At 41.1% G+C, this 20786-nt stretch overlaps 1 long non-coding RNA gene across 1 annotated transcript in view; it reads left to right on the forward strand.

Moving 5' to 3' along the window:
• Positions 1 to 19625, forward strand: part of LOC137858151 (uncharacterized) — a 53229-nt gene extending 33604 nt beyond the window's left edge. The window contains exon 3 of the long non-coding RNA XR_011097522.1: positions 16993 to 19625. This is a non-coding gene — a long non-coding RNA (uncharacterized lncRNA). The remainder of the gene's footprint in view (positions 1 to 16992) is intronic.
• Positions 19626 to 20786: the final 1161 nt, after the last annotated feature.

Genomic DNA, 20786 nt, shown 5'->3' on the forward strand with positions numbered 1-20786 from the left:
GAAGAAACATTACCTCTTTTTTTTTTTTTTTTTTTTTTTTTTTCTTCTTCTAAGCTATCATTTACTCGTTGTTGAAATGGGGAGCACTAGAAATGGTAATTATTACTACTTTTCACATTACATAAGGATACTACTCAGTCACAGCTGCTGGCCATATGACCAGCCGTTCTTTGGGGAAACCCTGTTTGGTTTCACTGTGTAAATCTGCACTCATCCAAAGCCTGCCCTTCTGCTGTTATGGTCTCTTGTAAAATGGACATTTTTGTTATGAATTAGGTGTAGATGTTGTAGAGAAGTTTAAAAATAAAGAAGGTCCTGACATCAAGATCTTAAAAAAAAATTAAAAAAATCTGTTTTTTACGGACTAGATTGTAGAGGTAATGGTTTTAGTGGGTAGCATCTTTCAGTACTTTAAGAGTTTGAGCTAATCAAAAAAAAAAACAGCATTAAACTTTGAACCCCAGTGAAAATGGGATATGTTTTAGTGTAAAGAGAAATACAGGCTTTGGGATGTGACTTTAGCTCTGTAATCACAAAGTTTTGGGCCCATTTCTAAGAATTTCCTAAGGGATTGTTACCCAGACTGTTACTGGAATATGGGTGTTATGGAAATACAGAGAATATGGAGATATGGGCATTTTTATGTCTTCATGCACCTCTTTGGTATCTTCTGAAGCTCCTGGAGAAGTGGGGGAAGCTGCATGCTCTCATCATTTACAGCTCTGCTGCATTTTGGGGAGCTGGGGAGCTGCAGGCACCATGAGCAGGAGGATGGCACTGGCAGGGGTGGGAAAACACCTGCAGTTCTGCATCTCCTGTTGCTCTACCTGTGCAGTTTTTTCAATTGTATTTGGAAACGAACAAATACGCAGGTGGGTGCTAGAAGCCAGGTCTCCTGTCTCACTGGGGCTCATTCCAAAGTGCTGTGTTGTTAGAGGAGAGAAGGATTAAATCCTTCAGCTCGAGAGGGACTACAGAGCAGGTCTCCCATTTCATGAGTGGATTTTGTAGCCACGGAGGCATTTTGGGAAACCTGGTCCCAGCTGTTTTGGACTGAGAGTAGCCAACAGCTGCTGTGCACTTGTGTCAGTGCTGCCAGTGTGTGCTCAACCTGCTGACCAGAGGCATCTCTCAGTGAGGGAACATCTAAGTTCTTAATCTCAAGTGGATTTGCCTCTCCAAAGAAAATACAGGTGCTAAAATTCCACTTAGCCCCAGTAGATGTGCATCTGGGCTTATTGGAGAGCTTTGTTTTCCTGAGAACTGTGGTGAGGATGAAGGTTTCTTCAAGCCCCAAGACACCCAGCAGCTGGTGTGTCGTTCTGAGCAGTACTGGTTGGATTCCCAAATTGCACCCAAGGGTCTTTGAGTGGTTTTTCCCCTGCCCCTACTCTCACCCCTGTGTTCTGACACAGCCCATGGAGAACCCAAGGGGATGCCTTCTGGGTGTGAGGCTTCTCCCACAGTGCAGGGGGCAGGGTGGCTGTGCATGCAGACATGGGGAGGACACTGCAGGGTCACCGAGCAGCTGTACAGGAGCAGGAACAGCAGCCAAGGTTGCAAAAGGCAGGAGCTCCTTCAACTGCCATAGAGAGCAAAATTATCTGCTTTAGCCCTCTGATGAATCAGCCTTAGTGCCTGTCAAACAGTGTTGTCTTTTCATCAGCGGGCAGTTTTTCTCCTTGGCGGATGGACAGACAAATGCCTGTGGGCAGGCAGACATGTGACATCCTGGATACCAGACCCATTTTTTCCCCTCTTCCAAGAAATGAGGGAATTGCCTCTCTTTGTACTGGGAGCAATAAACCACTTGCAGAATGCAGGTCTCCAGGCCTGAATTACAAGTGACTCTTCTACCACTATCAAGCTTTTTCTTTTTTTTTTTTTTTTTTCTTTTTTTTTTTCTTTTTTTTTTTCTTTTTTTTTTTCTTTTTTCTTTTTTTTCCTTTAGGACAACACTTGAAGAACATTAAAGAAAATGTAAAATGAGAGTGAAAGCATAAGTCTCAGTTTTTATTGGACCAGACACAGAACCCCCGCTGACTCACATTATATCCCTAAAACAATTGTGGGATCAGATTGTGAGTATTAAAGGGTGGTAAAGTAGGTATACTAGGGCAGGGTTAGGGGGAAATGGGTGAGTTTACCTTAAAAATAAAACTTGCTGTTAGGCTAATAAATCGATATGATACATCTGGGTTGATTTTCTCCTTGGTGATAGAGAGTTGGTCTAACAGCTAAGCCTTGGTCATGGCTGACTTGGACATACTTTAAACTCTTTGATAGGGTTCTCATATCTCTTTCTCTTTTTCTAAAATCATGACAAGAGGAAAGTATTTATTACCAGGAAGGCTGCACCCCTAGGCTAGAACTAGTCATCTTTGATTTAACTTTCAACTGAAGTTGCTGTATTAAATGTAGTTTTGTTTTTATCTGTTTGCATGGAAGGCTTCCAGATAAAACAACTGTTTTAGTGACCTGTGCACTTGTATCATGTTAATTAGGTTTGAAAACTCATATATTGTTTTCATAAGGCTATTACATTTTCTGTAATTAAATTAAGCAAAAAATAAGGATGCATGGCAATAATATTTATTATTAATACCAGACTCGAAAGGCTTACAACATGTGAATTGAAGGTAAGGACCTTGAAGACAGCCTGAACTTCAAAACAATGTCAAATAGCCTAGTTTTTCAGCAAGTCATTACTACGTGTACTTTAAGAAAGCATTGATAGAGTGAGAAATAGCCCCACTGTACAGACAGGCTTCTGGTCCAGTTTGAAATTGGCAATTTCTGGGATCTTCACTGTCTGGATGGGAAAGGTGCTTTAACCCTAGCTGCAGAATTTTTTTTTTTTTATCCAAATGCTCTTTGAACTTGAATCAGCATTTTGCAGCTCCTTACCCATAGGTTATAAGAAGGTTATTTGCTTTGTTTTGCTCTGGACCTGGAACCCACTTGTCTCCTTTCCTGGTCCCCCAGATCTACACCTCTGGGAAATGGGTGCTGCTCCAGATGGACAGCATCTCAGTGTGTGTCCAGTCCTGCAGGATGGCAGGTCAGTATGTGACAGTCACTTTCCTCACCATTGCCAAGTGCTGAGGGCAAAATTTTTCCTTCAAAATATGTTTAAAATAAGTAAGCATTAAAATAGACTTATGCTGTATCTCTGACCACAGAGATGAGAGCCAGCCTGGTTAGCATGCTGTCTGGGAGCAGATGTCCTGTATCACTCTTGGTGTGCTGGAAAGCCACTCAGCTATGGCTGCCACTTAGCACAGCTGGACTATCCCTGAGGGCCAGGCTCTGACACTAGCAGCTGGGTGGCCAGTGGGTTGCTTTTCATAAGCTTTCTGTAATTTCAAGGGCATATTTGAAGTGTTGCTCCAGGAAGGCAGAGCAAAGACCCACTGAGGAGGGGCTGTAGGACCAGGGATGGTTTGGCTGAGAGGAGACAGCTTCAGGGGGACCACACAGCAGCCCCCCAGTACCCAAAAAGAGGTATGGAGAAGATGGGGCCAGGCTCTTCTCAGCAGTATGGGAAGACTCTTTTATAATGATGCAGATAGAAAATAATGCTAATTATAATGCTGATAATGCTAATAATGCTAATCTAATAATGCAGATTTTCTCACAGAGTTTCAATTCTCCAAAAGATTGCCTGTTTTCTTTAAACACTTGGAAACAGTGTCTTAGAGAACTTCCCCTTCTGTCAAATTCAGTTGAACTTTGTTAAGGAGTTCAAATGGTCCAAGGCCAGGACACGTGGATGAGTAGGCAGAGATACACGTGGAAACAACCTGACTGACTGCAAAAGTCTGATTTTCTTAGGTAAGAAGGCTAATATCTGCCTTAGTTCATTTCTAAAAAATGAACAAAGATTTGAGTGAAATATAATAATTGCTAAACCAGCTCACCTGGCATTTAACATAAAGATAATTAAAATAAGTAGTCCTTCCCTGGAAATAAATGCATGGCAGCTAATTGTGGCTGAGGTATGCTGCAGCACAAGGAGACTTTGCGTGCCTGGTAATCAGAATATTCCGAACTGTCTCGAGTGCATGCACATCAATCAACCGGAACTAATCTCATGGTAAACATATACTGTGCAACAGCAAAACCATCACTTGGATCCTCTAAAATTTAATTAAAAACCTATGAGAGATTTTTAAAGACAAAATGAGATTGTTTATCAAATGTGGTCATAGCTGTTGCAATGCTATTTGTAATCTTGGGCTGTGTCCTTTTTTACTGTATCGGTCTTTTGACATAACTCTGGAGGCCTGTACAGTTGTTATTTTGCAGGATACTTTTAACTGGTTCTTATAAAGATGCCTTTACTGCTTGGGCCCAGGCTATTGGTGGAAATATATATGGCTTGGAGTACATTGCTTTGTGTGCTTACAACTGAATTTGGGTAGATGTGTTGAGCAGCTGCATTTTAAAACCTCTCAAAACAATACCTGTCCTGCAGCATTACTGTTTAGGGCAGCTTTGTAAAACAGAGACTGAGGTTCCTGGTGTAGAGAGGCCTGGCTTGTACCTTAACTTTGAAAACCTTTGTTGTCTCTCGACTGAGTTCTCCCTGCAGTTGTACTGCAAAATCCCTTCCTCCTGCCCAAGCTGCCAGTCCCTGGCCCCACCGGCTGCTCCTCTCCACCCCACCACTGGCTGCCACAGGCTGCTGTCCCTCTGTGCCCCCTGGCCATAGTGTGTCCACAGAGCAGAACCACCTGCACCACATGTAGAACAGCTCCCCAGCCACTGTTTAGCTGAGTCTCCATAGCTCTTTGGGCAGTGACCTCCATGTCCTGTCCAGATCTGTGGTTTTATGAAATTCAGTGTTGCCATCTCCTCCCCTGCTGCCTTTGCCCAAAGACATGCTTCCACCAGGAGCAGGAACGGAGACCACCCCTCTGTCACTCCTGCCTTACGTAGTGAGTAAGTGGTAGTCACAAGATGAGTGTCTGTGGTTTTGTTTCCATGCCCACAGAAAGAAAAAAAAAAAAAAAAAAAAGAATTATTTCACTAAAATTCTTTAAATTCATTTATTCACACAGCTGAAGTTGTACTTTCAGATGTTTGTGAATGAAACAATCAGTGGCTTCATTTGGGACAGATGATGACTCTTTGAAAATTGTTTTGGTGTAAGGATGGCACATAAACAAAGTGTTTCTTTTTCTTCTGGGCATCAGCTGCTGGCAGAAGTAGATGAAAACAGCTTCTCGCTTCATACCACTTATTTACATTTTCCATATGCTGGATTTTAAGATTATAGGGTTTTAGATTCTGACTTTGCATGTTGTACTTTACATAATAATGAGTTTGTGTCTGAGGCTGAGTTGATACATGAGAAAGCAGAACCACCACCACCACCCAGAAAGCAGGGAAACAACAACACACATCTTGGAAAGAAACTCTCAGTGAGCACTTCACATTTTTTTTGAAAGCATCTTCAAGTTCTGTTTTCTGCTCTGCAAAGGTTGTCTGCTTTTGGGCAGCATGGAAGGTGTCTGTCTTCTTGCTTTTGGAACCTGTTTCTTTTAACTTAATTGTACAGAGTTTCTGAGGTAACATCAGTCAAAGTTTTCATCATAAATTAATTAATCATTCACACCACTAAATTCTTGTTTCAGTACTTGACTCTAGCACCACTGCAACTTTTTGTCACAATAGACTGTCTTTCACTGCCTGTTTTAACTGTAGAAACAACACTCTAGCAAAAGGTAATACTTGAGCATGTTTCCCCATTTCACGGGGTTTCTTTGGGTAGAAGAGGATATATGTGTCTGTGTAGTACGGATGTTCCTTGGAGACTGGGTTAGATGTCTCCTGAGGTCTCTTCCAGCCTGAATTATTCTATGATACTACATGAATTTGAAAAAAATTCTCCCTTCCCTCTTGCTGAAAATGAATTAAAGGCTATATTTTTTTCTAGTTTTCATTTGATATTTTTCTTCATTGAACATTTGCAGATGAAATGCCAGCCAAAGTTTCACATTGCAGAGGGCCATGCTGGGCATTATAGTATCTGGGTGTGCAAGTGGATGTGGTCCATTAGCATCTGTGCAGCACTGTAACATTCTGTGAGCATTATTTCCTTCCACTTCTCTCTACTCTCACTTACAGCAAAATTGAAGTAACTGATCTTTGCCACAGCTGAGAACTCTTTTGTTGTTGGATTCACAAACTGAAGGCCTTTCACTGTCACAAAAGTCCCTTACTGTGTCTAGAGAAATTTTCAAGTCATTTCTGCAGTCACAATGAAGCTGGCATCAAACATTTCCTTGAATATAATGTTGGGTAGATCCTGCTTGGTCCTGAACTCCTCTCATCCCTGCACTTTTCCTTAGCAGAGGCCTTGCAAAGATCAGAATTTTGCTGAGAAAAGAATGTAAATCACATATGTGGAGCAATCCATGTTTTATATCTCAGCGAGCAGTTGCGCTCAAGATGGGTTCACACATTTTGCTGTTTAAATGTAGATTTTATCAGTTGACCTAGGAGGAAGACTTACTTCAGCACATGTTCTCCGAGGAAAAGGAATTACTAACATTTCAAAAGTTCTTCATACTAGAAAGTATCTAATATTTAAATTTATGGTGTGTTAATGCTGAAGACAGGACATCTCTAAATAACAGTCTCTGGAACATTAAGAACACTTAGCTTTGGATAGGTATTTGTGAAAGGATGTTGCAGATTCCTGGTCACTCAAGAAAAGAATTCAAACACATTTAGTAACATTAATTTCAGCAATTTTTTTTCAGTAAGAAAAAAAAATCTGTATATAATCGTACAGTATACTGCAGAACATCTTATTACTACCATGGCATTGACTGAAAATGAACATGGATCTGCTGCTAAAAAGGGCCACAGTAAAAATTGGAGACATGGAATATGTCTGAATTGTTCAGCTTGAAAACAGCTGTAATTATAACGAGTTTATAGAAATAATGCTGCAATAGTAGCATGTTCTCATCTTCTGCCTGGAATTAGTCACAGAATCATAGAGTACCCTGAGTTGGAAGGGACCCACAAGGATCATGGGGTCCAGCTTCTGCTTCCTGACTGGACCACCCAAAAATCAGATGATTTGTCTTGAGACCATTATCCAAATGCTTCTTGAGCTCAGTGCTGTGACCACTGCCCTGGGCAGCCTGTCCGAGTGCCCGACCACCCTCTGGGTGCAGAACCTTCCCCTAACCCCCACCCTGACCCTCCCCTGTCCCAGCCCCATGCCGTTCCCTCGGGTCCTGTCGCTGTCCCCAGAGAGCAGAGCTCAGCAGCTGCCCCTCCGCTCCCCTCGTGAGGGAGCTGCAGGCCGCCATGAGGCCTCCCCTCAGCCTGCTCTGCTCGGGGCTGAACAAACCAAGGGACCTCAGCCTTCCCCATATATCTTCCTCTCTAGGCCCTTCACTGTCTCAGTTGCCCTCCTTTGGATGCTCTCTAATACTTTTATGTCCTTCTTATATTGTGGAGCCAAAAACCGCACATGGTACTCAAGGTGAGGCTGCACCAGAGCAGAGCAGAGCAGAGCAGGACAATCTCTTCCCTTAACCAGCTAGCAATACCATGCTTGATGCACCCCAGGGTATGGCTTGCCCTCCCAGCTGCCAAGGATACACTGCTGACCCATACTCATTTTGCTGTCAACCAAACCCCCCAGATCCCTTCCTGTGGGGCTGCTGTCCAGTTTCTTGTCCCTCAGTCTATACAAATATCCAGGGGTGCCCCTCCCCAGGTGCAGAATATGGCACTTGCTCTTGTTAAATTTCATAGGGTTGGTGACTGCCTAGCTGTCTGATTTGTCAAGATCTCCCTGTAAATGCCTGTCTACCTTTGATGGAGTCAACAGCTCCTCCCAATTTAATCATCCACAAACTTACTCAATACACCTTCAAGTCCTGCATCAAGTCATTTATGAAAGTATTGAAGAGAACTGGCCCTAAAATGGAGCCCTGAAGAAATTCACTAGTGTCTGGCTGCCAGCCTGATATAACCCCGTTTACTATAGTCCTTTGAGCCTAAGCAGTCAGATGACTGTTCACCCATCACATTTTGTTTTTGTCTAGTTGTGTTCTGGACGTTTTGTCCAGAAGGATACTGTGAGGAACAGTATCAAAATCCTTGTTGAAAGTCAAGAAGATTACATCAATTGGTTTCCCTTGGACAAATAGGTGGGTGATATAGTTGTAAAAGGAAATTAAGTTCATTAAACAGGACTTTCCTCCCGTGAACACATGTTGGCTGTGACCAATGACTGCGCTGTCTTTCAGGTGTTTTTCAGTGACTCTCAGAATAAGCTTCTCTATATTTTTACCAGGCACCCAAGTGAGACTGACAAGTCTGTAATTACCAGGGTCTTCTTCCTTGCTCTTCCTGAAAATTGGAACAATGTTTACCAGCTTCCAGTCAACTGGGACCTCTCCAGATTCCCAAGACCGTTGAAAAATAGTTGAGAGAGGTCATGCTGGGGTATAAGAGGACTCACACAGAGGCATAACACTATCTTTTCATGGAGAGGAATGTCAGTTCTTTGGCTATATGATAAATCATTATATGTTCATTAGGAAATGGAGAATGAGAGAAACGGTCTTCCATTATATGCTTACCCAATTTGTGTCCAGCTGCTTTTAGAACACCCTATTCCTATTTAGTATCTTAGAAGACTTTTCTAAATCCATCTGTTCTAAAGCAGTATTGTGTTAAGCACAAAATAAAGAACCCAAAGCAGGCACCAGCTGCAGTACCAACAAGCAGGCTATTGAAATCTACTTGCTCTAGCTTACTAGACACTTATGGGAAAGAAAGACCATTCCAACACATTTAAGGCTAGAACAAGGTTGTGTCTCCTCAGCTAAGACTAGCAGCCTGAGGATCATAGCTGGTGGTCTGGATGGCAAGAAAGGGCAGGACAGTCTCATCAAAGCTCCTTTGACTTCAATAGCAATATGGATTCAGGGATGCCGACTGAAGGATTTGGCCCTGTGCAAACAATGGGAGTATGTGAAACTAATTATCTATCCATTGAGTCTTTCTCCTCCACCTTACCCCTTTCTAATTTCTAATGAATGTAGGTAATTGCTGTGTTCCCACTAGCACGCAGATTAGGCTTCTGGGATTAGGCTGTGATTGAGTAGCTAATACTAAGGGTAAACGCCTCTGGTGTTCCTGTTAAATGCATTCTTGCTAGTAAGTTAAATAATCACTCTACTAAAGCATTACTAAAAGATTTAAATACTTGTTTTGGAGACTTGTAGTAGATTTCAATAGCTTCTGACATACTGTGACATGCTTCAGAATGTTCATTTATATACAGTTTGATTTCTTTTGATGATTGTCAACTTAAGTTACTAAAAAAGGAGAGTATTTTCTATGGAGAAGGGAAGGGGGTGGAGGAAAAGCAATATATTAGAAACATGAGTAGGTGCCCTGGCTTGTCCATCAGTCTTGGCATCATTTTATTTATACATTTTCGAAAGGATTAGAAGTAATCAGTTCCAGAGGATGTGCTCTGGAGTACTGGCAGCGTCTACTTTCTTGGCAATCATTCCAAATATTTTATACAGTTTCATACTGTCTGGTGAAGCACTGAGCATTGGCAGTTTGATGTAAACAGTGTTAATGTTTTAACTTCTGTGGCAGCAATGCTATTCTCCCTTCATGCCCTGAGTTTTGTGAAGGCTGGGAGGTGAAGAGGCACACTGAGCATGGTAGGAGTGCTCACCTGCAAGGAGCAGCAGGGGCCCCTCCTCAGAGACCAGGCACTGTGTGATTCCACCAAGCCCTCAGAGCCCCTCATTCTCACCTCCCAGCAGGATGAAGGCCTTGTCTGTGGGCAGTAGGGCTGGAGCAGTCCCCATGCAGGATGTGCTCATTACATTTTTGTTTGCAGCTCTGCTTTACTCACCAGGTGAGAGTGAACCCCCCTCCCCAACCTCTTTGTTTCAACACTTGCAGATAAATAACTCCTAAGGTGTAGATGTCACCATACAGTTATGGATGTTCCAGTCAGATCTAACCTCTATTGATTCATCAGTGTTATGTCTGGAAACAAGTTAAGGCACCAAGCTTGACCGAATGATTCTTCATAAAGGATGCTTCAGATTCAGAACTGTATTCACCCAATGGGAGTACCTGTCTTCATCTACTGAGGCTGGTTATTTTTTTTTATTTATTTATTTTTTCCCTGATGAAACTGTGTTGACTTCAGGGAGTTGCTTAGAAGAGGAGTAAGGCAGGGTGTTAATGCAATAACTAGAACTGAGGAGCAATAGAGAAGTTGAAACACTACTTAGATTCTGTCAGATGAAAAGTATAACATTAATAAAAGAGAGCCCTGTATTCCTTGAGGGTTCACTCTGTACTGTTGGCAACAGGAGCAAGGAGATGTTGGAATATCAGCAAATGGTCTTCAGAAATTACAAGTGAAGTTCTGGCATTTAATAAAATCTAAGTAACATTGTGAAAAAAAATAATTGTTTCTTAATATGGCATTTGCCTAAAGTAACATTGATGTTGATTGAAGTAATGTAATTTTCATATCTAAAATGTTGCAGAGGAGAGTATGTCTATTTCATTTATGTTTGTAGAAACTTAATCTACAGGAAAAGATTTTATAACAGAATTGGAGGTTAAATTTCATTTGCTGATTTAATAAAAGCTAACAGGATGGATTTGGGGATATTTCATTAATCTTTCTTTCCTTTCAGTGAAAAGGAAATTAAGTTCAATCTAGTTCAAACTTTGCTTCACTATTATACAATAGACTGCCAATGTCCATGTTCTCCCTGGCAAGTTAAAACCTAATTAGTCACAGAAAATTCTTCCCTGATCCTGTCACTGTGAGGCAGGAAAAGCCTGGGCTGCAGACAAGGAATTCAGATGCACTCGATGCCTTGCTGTGGCTCTTTACTAATGTCCATGCTTTCCTACGTAGCATGCAGTGACATAACTGAGAGCAGCAAATTTTATCTTTCATGCAATGAGATCAGATATAAACATCCTTTTCAAAATGTAAAACTTTTAGCATGAATCAGTGACGAGAGCGTGCTGCTATTGACCTCTTCACCATGCCTGCCCGCTTTGAAGAGTGGCAGGAAGGGATGCCTGGGTGCTGGTTTTACATAAAGCATGAGATGATCAGCTGGGCCCAGCTGGGATGGGCAGGGGCAGAAGTATGTGCCTGGCCGTGGCTGATTGAGCAGCCCCTTTTGGAGCCCTCTCTTAGCTTGCACTGCCTGTGGAGGTGCCCAGGATGCATGGGCATGAGTGCTGCAGGTGCTGCTCCTCTGCACCTTGTACCTGCAACCCTCTGGGTTTTTGTAAAGTGTGACTTTGTGTTTCAGCCTTGCAGAGTTTCAAAGAAAAGAATCAGCTGTTATAATTCATTTGGTAGTAATATGGTATCTGGCACTTCCCCTGCCACTTATATAAAATAGCACTTGTTCTTTCAACACTGCTAATTGCACCTAATAAAAATAATAAACTATTAAAAATACCTGCCCTTTCTCATTCTAAGATTAATTCTAACAACCACTGTAGCACTATTGTGGGCTGAATTTGGCCTCTCTGGTGTCTGTTGTCTCATAGGGTATTGGATATCTGGTGTCTGATGTATTTTTTGTGTGGCACACACTGGACATCAGATAGGAGAGGAAAGCTAGTTTACCTCTGGAGGTGCATTGCATAGTTGGCACAAGCATATCTTGTAAAGGAGAGCTTTGTTTGTTCCTGAATTAGTATCCACAGCAGGGTCACAAGCAGAATGTTAAATTAGTTGGAAGGATGCTGTTTTGGTTTGCATTTTGACTGAGATTTTCAAAGGCACTCAGTCACACTATCTTGTGCAGACCCTCTGAAAATCCCAGCTGTCAGTTCAACCACTTTTGTGGAGGCAAGAAGCTCTGTGTGGCGTAGACCAAATGCAGTCATCAGTAACTCCAGTTCTTTGTGGAATTCAGCAACAAGTGATGAACCTCAGTGAGAAATGTAGCTGCCCTTGTCCTGAGGCAGGGCATCTGGAGGCACTTTCCTTCTTTCTCTTTCTCTCTCTCTCTGTTTTGTCTTTTTTTTTTTTTTTTTTTTTTTTTTCAGAATCTGTGGGGGAAAAAGAGCTGAGCAGGCAGGAAAGAGCTATTTTTCCAGCAGTTACACTCCTCATAGCAGCAGGTGGCTAAACCAATGCAGGTACCCTGGGCAGAGGATTACTGCAAGGAAATCCTGTACTATTTGTTTTGTGAAGATTTTTTTTTCCCCTGGTGGTGTGGCTTCATGGAGTTTGGAAGTTGCCCAGTTTCTGAGATTTCTGATTTTTGCAGGGTGAGTCCAGGATGAACATGAACATCCCCAGGACCCCAAGGGGACCTGTGGAGACATCGCCCAGCATGTCCTGCCCTCTGCTGTCTACATTTAGATGTCTTTGGGGGAAATGTCCCTGTAAGGAGAGGAGGAGGGTATCTTGGGGCTGAGGGAAGACTAACCCTGTGGTGCTCTAGCTGGAGAAGGACAAATGCCTGGTATCCAGCTGTGTTTACAGCCTTGTCCTATGTTCCCTTGGCTTCTATGAAAACCACAAGTGGAGAAAACCTCCAGGCTCAGCCCAGGAACTGTGTGCTTTTTTTTGCATCAGTCCTAGCTGTGGACTGATTGAGAAGCTGCCTCAGAGGTCTGCTCAAGTGCAGTTGCCCCTCTTTGGGCTATACATCTATTCGCTGCATTCTGAAATGCTCCTGCACTTCAGTGCTGGTGAAGCAGAGGTTCAGCTTGTTCCTGGGAAGGACTCTGAGGGGCCGGGGATCTCAGTGCTGGAGAAATGCCCTCTCTGTTTCTGCATGCACATCCTGGTGAGCACTAGGAGAGGTTTCTCCAGAGCTGTGGCATTAGGCATCTGCACGCAACAGGCTTGTGAATAATTCAGTATACAGAGCCACGGCTTGCTTACAACATTAAACTGTTGAAACAGACAAATGGAAATAAAATAACAACTTGAGCTTAAACATGTAGGCTGCAGCAACTCAAGAATTTATTATGTTATCTGCTACTGTAGAACAGAATTTTAAATGGATATGTCATGTCAGAGCCTTTTTATTGTTTTTACTTTTTTTTACATGACTGTTGAAGAATATACTACTGTGGAAGATATCAGCATTCCAGGCCTTTCCTATATTTGATTATAGCTGATAGCAATCAAAGTAATTTTACTGCCAATAATAATGCTGGCAGCAGCTTAATTTAATAGCATGGAGGCTAGATCTTATTTATATCATTCTTCAAATGTTGATAACTTTAAATGTAACTACAAAATATTTCTGCAATGAAAACTTAAAATATGGGATATTTAATTTAGTGCCCTGGCCTCACTGCTTAAAAATGTTCAGACTACACAAACACATACTTACACCAGTTATTTTGCAGATGATTTTTCCATGAAACATGGGCTTTTTTCACGACAATCTGAGAACTGCTGATCACTTTATCACTGTAAAGCATGTGAAGACTAAAAACATGAAAATACTTGAAAAATCAGTCTTCTGTGAATAACTTTGCACTTTGCCAAAAGTAAATAAATAACAATGGGAAAAAAATACATCCATTAAGTGATTTTTCCACATTCAGTTTGCTTTCCTAACCTCAGTAGTCTCAGAAATGCATTATTGCCACACCAGATTACTACCACCAACTTTGATAACTACGTCAGAGTTACACCACTAGAAAGGACAGAGTTTTATCCCATTATAATTATGGGATTTATGCCACTAACTTCGGATGAAGTGGATGCACTTATAAAAAACAGCAGGTCTTGACCCACAGGCCATGCCATCTCTGAGATGAATACTGTAGCTGTTAGTGATGTGGTGCATGAGCACTGTTTTTCTTTGATTTATTTAAAGATATTTGCTCGTGTATAGTCTCACAACCATTGCCACTGAGATCTTACTGACATACCCATTGCCCTGTGCTCAGCAATTTCAAGGCTGGAGCAAGCAGGTGAGGATGGGAAATGACAAAATTTGCTCTGCTTTCCTTGTCTGCTAGAATCTCTTGAGGTTTAACCAGAGCAACATTGAAATGGTCTCCTGTCACTTGTAGTTTCTTAAACTCCAAGAGCTAATTTTCTGGAAAATTTCATTCACAAACTGGCATCAGGTTTAAATGGTGAACAAGAAAAATATTACATTTTCATGCTTTCAGAGCACTTTGACACAGCTGGTTAATTCTGTGATAGGAGGTAACATTATCCCCTGCATTGGAAGAAGAAGCAAAGTCAGAGGAGTTACACATGAGATGCTCAGTGACAAACAGCCCCAGATGACTCTGGGACTCCAGACCATCTAGGGGTTTGATGCTGTATTCAGGCAGCCGAGACAGGCATCCTCCCCTAGGGGAAGAGAAGTTCAGGGAAAAGAGCAGTCATGTTACCTGTGCATACACAGGGTATGCAATGCTGTGAGATGTCCAGAGTTGCCACCATTCATCAATATGTGCATATTAGAAACAGTACCGTCCATTGTTGTTAACAGATGATGTAAACTTGATCAAGGAAAAGGCTATTTTTTTTTTAACCTTCTCCTCCACCATCCTCTTCCCTTATATTTTTTTTTAATGAGGTTTTTAAGATGACATGCCTACAGTACCACCTGAAAAACATGCAGTCAAAAATTGGAAAAAGCAAAGGAGAGCAACTGGTTTAGAACTGGGATAGAATCATACAACCATTTAGGTTGGAAAAGACCTTCAAGATCACTGAGTCCAACCGTCAACCTTACTTACAGAGTCCCCTCACTAAGCCATGTCCCTAAGTGCTATGTCCACACATCTCTTAAATACCTCCAGGAATGGAGACTCCGCCACTTACCTTGGGGCAGCTCTTTCTAATGCTTGGCCAACAACTCCATGAAAAAAATCATCCTAATATCCAATATAAACCTCTCCTGGTGCATCTTGAGATCATTTCCTCATGTCCTACCACTTGTCACTTGAGAAAAGAGACCGACACTCTCCTCACTTCAACGTTCTTTCATGTAGAGTAATGAGATTTTCCTTCAGACTCCTTTTCTCCCGACTCAACAGACCAAGTTTCCACAACCATTCCTCATAATTCCTGTTTTCTAGTCTCTTCACCATCTTTGGTGCTCTTCTCTGCACACTTTTGAGCAACTCAATGTAGTGTTGGGCCCAAAACTGAACACAGTATTCAAGGTGCAGCTTCAAGAGAACCAAGCACAGGGAGACAATCATTTCCCTAGTCCTGCTGGTCACGTTACTTCTGATGCAGGATGCAAGGAGTTATTTATGCCAGCATTGCCAGGAGCACTCCCATGTTGTCCTATAACCTGCCTCTGACGTACCAAGCAGGATTTTTCTGGGGACTGGTTTGACAGCCTCTAGCCAGGATCTGAATGGTAGCTCCTCATGATAACACCACTTCAGATGTTAAAAACAGCCAAAAGATCTCCAAAAAATTGACAGGAGGTGGATCAGGGAGTGCAGCGATCATGAGCCAGGGAAAGAAGAACTGGAAACCTCGGTCAGCCCAGGGGATGTTTCTGCAGGTAGCAATCTCCCTTTGTACCAGTTTTGGAGAAAGTATACCCTTGTCTACACTCCCTGCTCCCAGAAGTTCCTACCTATGTCCATCTCCATACCAAAATGATACGCCTAAGGTGGGGTGGTCAGTGGGTCTCAGCTCTCTTCCTCTCAGAAAGTCCTCGCCTAAATACAGTATTCAAAAGATCTCACCTAAATAAGTTAAAAACAAACAATAAAAACATCCATGTTCTTGTGTGGAGTGAATTGCTTGTCTGCATTAGTAGACTTTGTGCTAAAAGACAGAAAGAATTGTGTATTTATTTCCAAGATTATTAAATTACATATAGAATATGCTTCCTGAGTATTAGCAGAGTTTGTATCTGAATTCATCCTATCCATGCTCTGGTTACATCTAATGAGGATAATTATTACATGGCTTAACTATAATTCAGTATTGACTCTTTTGTGCATGAAAAGCTTTTATTGGCAAGCATCATCCGAGAGCTTCAACAAAAGACATCTTTAGCTTGTGTAAACATTGTTGTTTGAAGGTCTCACCCTAACCTGCTTTAGGCTAAGTACTTTCTCCTCAATTGAGTTAATATAGCCAAAATGATATAAGGGTGGGATTAGATACTGGCTTACACCACAGGAAAAAAATGAAAGTTGGACAGGGAAAAATGCAGTTAATTCCATTCTGTCAGCAGTGGATATTAAAGATTATTAGTTGGCACACTCAATTATGTGTGAATCACAATAGTAGTACTGTTACTTTTTTATTTAATTTTACAGGGGCAGGTAAAAGTGTAGGTTTAGGATCATCTGTGGTGATTATTTTTTTACTTGCAGGGATTTGAGGAAACATCTATGTGTAATAAAATGTCCCACTGTTTACATGGGTAAATGTAAATGGGTAGAAATGAAAGTCTGCCTGTCAGGAGTGTGACTTTGGCTGCCGTTTATGAATATATTTCTTTAGGCAGTAACTAGTTATTCTGTTTAGTAATTGTTAAAATGATAAACCAACAAATATAGCTCTCTTTTTTGCTGCTTCCCTCTGCTGGATAGAGCCAGTAGTGCTTAGCTTTGTGTCAGTCTCATTAACAGCCACCATAGTCTACCACCACCTTGATAATGGAGAAACTGGATTTTCAGGGCAGAGTTAAGTCTGAATCTTCTTCTGACACTCATGGTGAATTTTTCAGTCTTCAGGTTAATCAGGAGTCACAGAAACTCACAACAATATAAAGTCCTTGGGTCAAATAAGTCCCAGTCTCCGTGCCCCTGGCCCTAAGGTAGGCTGAGAGCAGGGCAAGGAGGTGTACTGCATAAGAAGTCTAATTAATTATTGAATTTACATTTTGAAAATTGTGTGTTTTGTTTGTTTGCTGGATTTTTTTTTTTTTTTTAACAATATAAACCTCTGAAGTGTTGTTTGTGCTTTGTTTCTTTTTGTAGGTTTTTGATAACCAAAAGAGACCGCTGTGACAATGCACTTTGAATGCTTGACTGCAGTTCCAAGACCAGTAACAACACTAGTTGAACTAGAGCATATATTTTAGGAAAAACAAACAAACCCAACCTTCTAATCTTGGTTTCCAGTTTCCAGTGTCAGAAGGCCTCCCACAGCACGGTGACATTCTCATGCCAGAGTCCCCTTGTACAGTTTACATCCCCTCACATGGCAGATGAGTCTCATTTGAAGATTTAAATACCCAGATTCCTCTTTCATCCACTGTATCTTGTACATTTTTTCTCTCCAAAACTGACAAAGCCAGTCATCATATGTGTGTGGCCTGTATGGGTACTTGATGTGAAGCAGCTTGGACAGCTGTGTAGCTGTCTGAGTGCCCAGACGTAGGATTTTACAACCTCTCATTCAGTTGTCCCATCAGTGCCCACTCCAGAGAAGGACTAGCACTTCAGAGACAGTGGTGGAGCTGATGTTCATCTGAATATCCACAAAGATCCCCAAGTCCCTTCAGAGATACCATTTCCCAGACTCATAAATGAAACCTACGTATTTTGTGCTTAGATGTCTGACTTTTAAAGTTGATTGCACTGAAACGTGTCATTTAGGCTAAATTTAACAAGAAATTTAGACTGCTGATCTATGTTCTTTTAAGATATGTTTGTCTTAGATTTTACAGCCTGAGCAAGGAGTTCCAAAACAATCTTTTTGTACATTTTTATCACATGCTGTCCTTCAACCAATAGTTTATTATGGCTGGAGTCATCCTGAGTTACTGATGCTAATTCCAAGCAGGAGTGGAGATCCTATTCCAAAGAGAGTTCTCTTCTATTAGCATGTTAATCCAGTGTCTTTGGTCTAGAGACATGCACAGCACTCTTTGGGTCATTGAGTTAAAACCCTCAACTACAGCCAGCTCCCTGGTCTACCAAGCTTCTGCTCCATGTGATCCTCAAAGCAGCAAACTTCATCACTGTGTGAAAAACTGGAGATCTATAATACAGGAGGAATGGAAATCATAGCTAAAGAAAAGACCACCTCCAATAGCTTTGGTCCCTATGACAACAGAGAATGTCGTAACAGAACTGAAGCTCCTGGATGCTCCTGGGAAGTAGTCTAAGCTTCAGCTGGGTGGACCGATGTTGCAAGCTTCAGTAGCTTTTGCTATTGAGCAAAATCAATTTTCCACTTTTCCTACAATATTTGTCCCAGGGAATAATGGTCTGTTGGTCTAATGCTAGTGTGAACACTAAGACTCTTTGACTATATCTTGTTCCTAGCCATCAGTTTATTCAGTGCTTCAAGGATAGGGAAAACCACAACCCAGAAACAACTTGTTCAACTGAAAAGTGGAGGGAAAAAAAAAAAAGGTTTCCTGGTCTCCCAAGTAATCAGTGAAAGTCCAGAAATATTGGTTCAGTATTATATAAATGCATAAATGCATTAAGTATCTACTACTGTTCAGCACCACCCCTCCCTCCCCCCCATGCCCCCTTTGTAACTGGACATCCAGAGAGCTCTGCTGTAAGTTTAATTCTCTATTTCCAGGAGCTGACTCATTCTGTGCCTTGGTGGGGTTATCACATTTCTTCTTAAAACTTTTAATGTAACTTTTCCTTAATACCCTGTTTGGAAAACTTACACCAAGACTGAAATCTCCAGATGGGTAGGAAGGAACTTTTTATTAGGCTTAACACTCTCTAAGTTTTTTTTTCCCTTATTATTCTCCCCAGGCACCAGAGGGTGTCCAGTATTATAGCTAACTGTGCCACATTATCACTCTGCTCTTCAGGTTACCACTTCAAGACACCACAAAATCTCTGTTGACATTCCCTGCAGGGAGGATAAAAGCTGCACCAGAGCAGCTTGGACCCTCATAGGTGAATGGAGGAGTTTTGAGTGAATGAACCACACACTTGGAGTCATGTTCACATTGACACTGCATGTTGATACGGGTCTGGTTTATCATGTCACATAGACTAAATGTATAGGAACAGACTTGACATTTAAATAAGTGACCAAAAAAAACCCAACTCATTATCTCCTGGGTAGTTCTGTACATGATTTCAAGTATCTGGTGCTGCTCTCCCAGCAGCATGCAGCGTGCTTTGGTTTCAGCAGGGTTGTGGTGGTTGCTGATCAGGCCAGAGAGCTTAGAGCTTCCATGTCCCAGCAAGGACTTTTGCAGAAATCAGGCCCTGGGAAGGAAGATTTTCTCAGCAGGTGCAGGGTATTGCTTTCTGTTGGCACAGCAATTTTGGCTTGGCTAAGATGTATATTTACTTTATGTAGCTTTGAGTGTAATAAGAATGCTAGCAAAAACCACTTGGAAAAGGAAAAAAGGAAATGTTAAACCTTAACTCTGCATTCTCAATTAAATGATTACTCCTTCAGGATGAAATTGTTCTTGATTCTTATTGTAAACCTTTCAATTTCTTACATAAATAGCATGATTATATTTACATAAATAGTTGCACCCTGGAGTACAACAATCCTATTGTACACAAAAATCCTATTAAAATTTCCTGAGAGAAGAACTTTCCTGGTTTGAGCAATGGTCTGTTATGCATGAAACCAGAACTTCTCACTCCTTTCTTCATTCAGAGCCAAATCATGCCTTTAGATGTGTGCACCCAAAAACAGCACTGATCCCTTAGAATTCAGTCCTAGGCTCCAGTATAAGAAAGCACTTTTGTAATTGAACTGCTAATATTTCAAAGCAATATAATGCACTTCTGCATTTTTGGAGGCTGATTATTTAGAGGTGACATAAAAAATATACCCAAAGGTATTTTGTTCATCGTTGAAAGAAACAGCTGCAACCTAGTCTTCTACCTAAAGAAACTGTGATCAAATATGTAGGCAAGAAGGAACCTCTGTCTTAATTCATCTTTCCAGAATTTTGCAACTCTAAAGAAAAAAACTTACAACAAAATCTAGATTAATATTTTTCCCATCCGTAGAGCAATGTCAGCATATAAAGCTTTAGTTTTTAAAATGTGATGTAAAGTAAAATATGGCCCAGTATTCTCTCTCATCCACTTGGATCAAGAGGCACATATCACTTTTTGATCCTAATTGCAAACCAAACCTTTGCATAAATAGCGGTAGATAAGCAAGTATCTTTGGATCAGTAGCTATTTATTGAATCAAAGTATTCACACTGTAGAACAGCATGTGAATACTAACTGCAACTGTGACTATGCTGACAAGTTGGTTATCAATCCTGCTACTGATATAGTTTGTGTGCATTCTGATATGAGTAGGGGAAAAAAAAAAGTTTCTTCACAATCAAAGAGTATTTGGAGGATATGAGGATATAGAGAGTATAATAATATCTATGAGTATGTCAGGAGTATAAACAAACAAACAGAAAAGTAATCGAAGTAATCGAGGGTTTGACTCAGAGAGACCAACCCTTTTTTAATTCTCAGGGTCTCTGCACACATCCTATCAACTTTATTTCAAAGTAAGATAAAAAGTAATTTAATAGGGGGCAAACGTATCCTTTTTAATTAAAAAAAATACCCCTCTATTTAGCTAATACTCTCTGAAAACATTGTTTTTAAAAATTAAGTCAAAATCTTTATCTACAATCTTTTTATCTACAATAACATGTCTACAAAGTAATCCATTTCCACTTTTAAAAAAAGTAAAGAAAAAAAAGTAAGAAAGAAAGAAAGGGGAAAAAAAGAAAAAAAGAAAAAAAAAAAGACATGAAACCTCATTCCCAATTTTACCTGAAAGTTTTTGTTTCACCAAAATTACAAATTTGGTTATC

Source organism: Anas acuta, chromosome 5 (assembly GCF_963932015.1).
Source record: "Anas acuta chromosome 5, bAnaAcu1.1, whole genome shotgun sequence".
NCBI classification, from domain to species: Eukaryota; Metazoa; Chordata; class Aves; order Anseriformes; family Anatidae; genus Anas; species Anas acuta.